Raw genomic sequence first — 6,491 nt, forward strand, 5'->3', positions numbered from 1 at the left:
AAAAAAAAAAATAGGAGGAGTTTTTGCAGCAATGCTATAGAAGAACCATTTTTGGTTCTCCAAAGAACCTTTAAGTGATCGGTTCTTAAAATAAGCATTTTTTTCTTTCATTTTTTTCTTGATAGTTCCATCGAGAACCGTTAATATCCATGGAACTTTTCTACTGCACAAAAGGTACTTCATAGTGAAAAAAAAGGCTTTTTGAAAGTAAAAAAGAAAGTAAACCATTGTTATTCTGAAAGTTTCTTTGGGGAACTTCTATGGCATCAGTGCAAAAACACCATTTTGGAACCTTTATATTTAGGAGTGTAGTGTGAAGAACATTTTAAATATCGAAAATAATTTTTTCACTATAAATAACCTTTTGCGCAATGGAAAGGTTATGTAGATGTTAAAAGGTGCTTCGTAGAACCATCAATGACAATAAAGAACCTGTACATACACACTTTTGCAATTTTGCACATACATTGTATGTATTTACATTTTATGTATGTACTGACATTTTTTATATGCTGAATATTGAGCTATGTTGGATGTGATGAAATGATGGGGGGAAAAAGTGTTAATAATAATAAAAATATCTAGATTTTTTTTTTCATTTTATAAAAAAATTGCATTCCTATACAGAACTCACCAACATGGTAATTATGGTGGTTGCAAGAGTGTTGCAATGTGGTTGCTTTGGTGTTTTTGCATTTTGCTTAAGCAAGCACTAGTCATTTTTTATTATTTTTTTTACATTCACTTTTATGCATTTGGCAGACACTTTTATCCAAAGAGACTTACAGTACATTCAAGGTACACATTTACACAAGTGCTTGCTTTCCCTGGGAACTGAACCCATGACATTGGTGTTGTAACAACAAGCTGTTCTCTTTTAGCTTTAAAAAAATAGCTACACTTTTGTTTCACTTTTGTTTCACTTTAGTGTCATTTCAGGACAAGACACAAATGATTTAAAATTAAAATATCAAATGCTTTTCTCCAAAATTCCAAATGTGGTCCAAATGTGCATATCATATCACCAGCAAATACATACGCAAATCATAAGGCAAGAATATATGTATGAAATTCTAATGTAATAATAAATATACAAATACTAATGGCACAAGAAAAAACAGCACTTCCTCTAGTGGAAACCCACGAAAACCTGTGACTGTTTGCATATTAAAATGACAGGAAATGCTTGTAATATGACATGCATTTCACAGCTAATGCAAACCACATAAATTATTTAAAACAATTTGATCTACAAATAAAAAAAAAAAGCTGGTGGAGAATCCATGAGCATTTTACCCTGGTAAAGTCCTGGATATAAACACATCTTCCAAAGCAAGAACTCACAGATCTTGTGCAAACCCATTACTCAGTATTTCCATACAGTCACTGTGCTATGACGAAACAGACTGAGTGAGCGAATGAGAATAAGAGAGCGAAACTCAGCCGCAATCATTGACCTCCATCTTCAGATAGGGAAGGAAACAAAAAGTACTTTACCCACATCAGATTTAACACTGTCACAGAAGCTTACAAGGCTCTTTGCATAATAAAATTGGAAATTGGAAACGCTGATTTGGAGACAAACAATCATGGCGATACCACATTGTGGAACTATTTGAAAACTTTTCAGGGAAGTGTACTTACTGCTTTAGAAATCGTTCTTGGCACTGTAGTAATTATCATATCTTTTTTTCAAAGAAAGACCTCAATCTGATATGGACTGCAATACAGCACAAGGATTGATTTGAATACTTGCTTTCTCCAAAAAGTCTTGTGTTTGCAGTCATTTGTAGAATGCTGGGCACTTTTGCTTCTCATCTCAATAGCAAATCGGTTGCTCAAAGAAACCACACAACTTCAACTGATACAGAACACAGCAACAACATTTATACCAACCTAACACTCTGTCATTAAATCGCACATGCTCAATTCTGAAACTGTCAGGCTGATGAATAGCGAAAATGGTTCACTTTCTGTACTACAGACTACCCTGCTCTGAAACAGGTGGTCAATTATATGTTCCTTTATATAGAAAAGTCTAAAATACCTGGAGAAAGTTATACTTTATAGCATTCCTGTTTATTTAACTGTACCAGGAGTTTTCACATTTTTGTGTTAAAGTTTTATATTAAAGGACAATAATGATTTCCTTTAAATGCTTCTTTTCTAATAATATATAAAGGCAGCACATCCACAGACCCCTTTAAACTATGACAGAAAAATCTAATGTTATAATAGATTTGGGTTTGAAATTAAACATGATGTTTCAAACTTTAAATAAGTGCTGATTTATACTGTCATTGTACTAAAGATGATTATTTAAATTGGGAAAATATTTACTTTATATTAAGTTGATCTTTTGCGAAACTGGTGGTTGAGGAGATCCCCCCTTTCTGTGTAAAGCGCTTTGAGTGCCCTGAAAAGCACTTATTATTATTATTATTACAAGGAATTATTATTATTATTATCTTTTTTCTACAATGTTTGATGCATAAACATGAGAAGAAACATTTTCAGGTCAATTCAGATGTAACTGTGTAACACTTTTATATATTGACAATATAGCTGCAAGCAGCGATTATCGCGGTTCAAGCGCTCAAGGCATTTAAGCAAATAAGAAAAAAGACACTATGTAGACACAGGCTTTAACTAGCTAAATCAATTATTAAAAATATAATTTTAGGCAACTGCATGTAATTTACCATAGGAATATGAAGTTTATTAACATTTATGACTTTAATAGTACCACCTGTGGTCGAATTGGAGGAGTCTGGAAAACTAGTTTTTTTCATTTATTTATTTATTTATTTATTTATTTTTAAATAATGTCAAATATTTAAAGAACACTTTGATTGACAGCAGTGGTCCTAGAGGCAAAGTTGTTCAGAATCAGGAGATTGATCGTACGATGGGAACATCTAGTGTTTGCCTGAATGTATGAACATTTTCTGCAAGTTGAGGTTATTTACCATAGAAATACAGTGTTTTTGAATCCTTTTTTAACTGTTATAGCGCCACCTGTGGTCTGATCTCCTTAAAACTTTGCATGCTTGTTTAGAATCACCTGTCACATGTGTTTACCAGGTTTTGTGAAGTTTTGAGTTTTCCTTTAAGCTTTATAGGATTTTGGGTAAATTTGTCGGCCAATCGCGGCCATGTTTTTTGAGATATTCAAATGTTCTTGTAGACACTTGTGGCACTTTTGGACCAAGACCGTACACACCGATTTTCATGATGATAGGACAAATGGCTGCGCAGTTATAGCCATTTTTTATAGTACCACCAAGTGGCCAAGCTCCTGAAATTTTTTTCCCGTGACCTCAGATTGAGCTCTTACATAAGTGTTCTGAGTTTGGCGAAGATATCTAATTCTGTTCAGGAGTTATAGGCATTTTACTAAAAGTAGCCCTGCCCCTTTCAAACGTTTTGGTGCCCCTTTGCGACGGTGAGTCGAAAGTTAAACTTGTTTTATAATTATTGATATTCACTCTCCAGAGAATCTTTCTGCAGTGATTTGGTTCCGATCGGGCAAAAAACCTAGGACTAGTTTGCAAAAGTAGGTTTTTCAAAAAATCCCAAATATGTGAAAACTTCACCAGCTCACGATCAAATCTGAGGCATGCATTTTATCTGGCGTGAGCCATGGATTCCAACAACACAAGACACTTGAGCCTGCGACTGACGGTTTAGGAGTTATGAGCGATTTCGTACTTTTGATCGCTGTAGCGCCCCCGTCAGGCCGATTGGGGCGAGCCTTGGTGACGTTGTAGGCAATGTGAGTACTACCATCCCTACAAGTTTCAAGTCTCTACGACTTAGGGTTTGGTCTGCACAATCAGTTTTACGTGGAGATCGCTGATCCTTGGCCATTCTAACAATTACAATAGGGTTTCAGCGCTATGCGTTTGAACCCCTAAGAATGTGGAGAGTAGTTCAGAAACAGAAACCTGGCCAATTAATGAAATGTATCCTTAAGGTGGGGTCTATTGGCTAAATATCGTCAGCTAAAATACGTTTTTATGCTAATGGAATCGCATCGGTACATCTGAGCATGACAAATTAGTTTTGCTACGGACAGCACTCTATTCACAAGACACAGCAGTAGTTTCTCACAGCTGCCACTCAAAAAGTAGCCGTTTGTTTCAATTTAACATAAATATCCAGTGCCAAGTATCTTAAAGTGCCCCTATTATGCCATTTCAAATATTGCCTTTCATGCAGTGTGTAATGTACTGTAGCTGTGTGTGAGTGTAAACGATCTGCAAAGTAGTAAAATTTTAAGTGTACAAAAAATGCCAAGTTCTGCCATGAAATCACATTGGCTGATGGGTCGTTGATGCAAACTGACAATATTCACAGCACTTGGAACAAGCTGATTGGCAATGAGCTTACTGCTTTATTTAAATGGCTGGTTAGTATTCACTAGAGCAGTTCGGGGCACACTTTCAGAGTTCCTCTGAAACCCTCCACCTTCCCCAGCTCCACATGCATAGATCTGCTGCGGGTTATTATATATGCTATTTTTGCCGCAGCAGTATGTCTTAAAGGGGTTATATGATGCTGCTAAAAAGAACATTATTTTGTGTATTTGGTGTAATGAAATGTGTTTATGCGGTTTAAAGTCAGCGGTCAGTTAAAAAAAAACACATTCTTTTCCACATACTGTACATTATTGTTTCTCCTCTATGCCCCGCGTCGATTTTTACAAAGCTCATTTACAAAGCTCATCGGTCTGAAAAAGCAAGGTGTGCTGTGATTGGCCAGCAACGGTCCTCCATAAAATGTGCTGCATACATCTAAATATTTGGGTCGAAGTGTTCTGGAACAATGACTTATACTGTCTTTTTACGCGTTGCATTGCATTGCATCGCGCCGCATAAACATAAAACCCTGTCTGCATTTGTGATCAGAGAAATGACAAACAACAAGTGCTACTCTAACACCGCCCAAAGCTCGCGTTTGAATAATCAGTGGCAAATCCTTTTTAATGAAAACGTACTTACAGACTGAGTCAGAATTGCCGACGTTGTAGTCTACTCTTCCAGGATCAGTAAACAGTCCTCCATAAAATGTGCTGCACACATCTGGATATTTGGGTTAAACTGTTCTGGAACAGTGTTGTAAATACAACTTAACCACTGATTTGTAGTCATGTCCTATTTTTGGAGACCAAAATTGAAATCGCATCATATGACCCCTTTAATACTCACAGCACTGTATCTGTGCATGTATTGACAGAAGCAAGTTCTTGTACTTGCTTTGTAGCAGCAGCAATAATCTACAACAATAGCAATAACCAACAGCAGCAGCAATTCAGCAGTAGCAGCGTAGCTAGATATATTCTGCCAAGACCAAATACATTAACATTGTCATATCCATTACCATGCTAAAATCTTCTGAGAGTTGTCATGATAGAAATAAAGTTATTGTCTCCCAAAAGTAAGAATCTACTCTGAACAGTCTAAACGAGTCGTCATTTGAAACCCACTTCCGTGACATCCAATCTTAGAACTGCTTTGAACAAATCGTTTGAGAATCGTTGGAAAATGAGGTGATATTAAATGCATATTTTGAGAAAAAACAAAAGCATTTTTGACCTTGCATGCATGTAAGCCTACTATAGGAGACTCAAAAAAAAAAAAAAAATAGGAACCTTAAAGAATGGCATAATAAAGGCACTTTAACTGACAAACCGCTCCAAATGATTCAGTGAGACAGTGCAGTCCTGCAAATCAAACTGAATCATGATTCAGATCATTTGCAAACCTGTTTCACTGCAAAGAATTGAAAGAATAATTGATTCATGCTAACAATTTGATGCCACTGTAATTTTGAAGTGTGTACTGACACTGTAATGGAATAATTCACAAACATGACATGGGATGAACAAATCTTCTTATGCATGTCATGATGACTTGCAAGATTACTTAAAAAGAACACTCACAGTCAATGGAAGCTGCATCATTTACTCACCCTCATGTCACTCCAAACCCACATTCTGTTATTTTTTCCATGGACCACAAATGGAGTGTTAAGGCTATGAACAATAGGGCAAGATGCTCACCTTAAGAAATATGTGTGTGTGTGCGTGCGTGTGTGTGTGTGTGTGTGTATGAGCGTCATGAGGGTGAGTAAATAATGACAAAATTTTATTTTTAAGTGTACCTTTAAGTTGTCAAGTCATTGTAGCATGTCAGTGTCTGTGTGGTTTAAATAAAGTTTTTTTTTTTTTTTTGAATCATCCTGTGGGGTTTGCATGACCAGATACATGACCAGCAGATGTTTCTGAAAGGCCTGGTCTCATAAAAAGTCACTGAGTTTAAAAAGCTGTTGAACCTCAAATGTTAACTGCTGTCTCTCACTTCCTACAGACCACCGCAATGCTTTTCTTGTTGCTTGCCAGCTCAGGAAACAAATAGTCTCTATAGATGTTTGCATAAGCTGCATGAGTTGAACAGCTAATGAAGCTCTGTCTGGCTTGCGGTTTAGTG

This window comes from Sinocyclocheilus rhinocerous, unplaced genomic scaffold (assembly GCF_001515625.1).
Source record: "Sinocyclocheilus rhinocerous isolate Xijiao unplaced genomic scaffold, SAMN03320098_v1.1 scaffold1012, whole genome shotgun sequence".
NCBI classification, from domain to species: Eukaryota; Metazoa; Chordata; class Actinopteri; order Cypriniformes; family Cyprinidae; genus Sinocyclocheilus; species Sinocyclocheilus rhinocerous.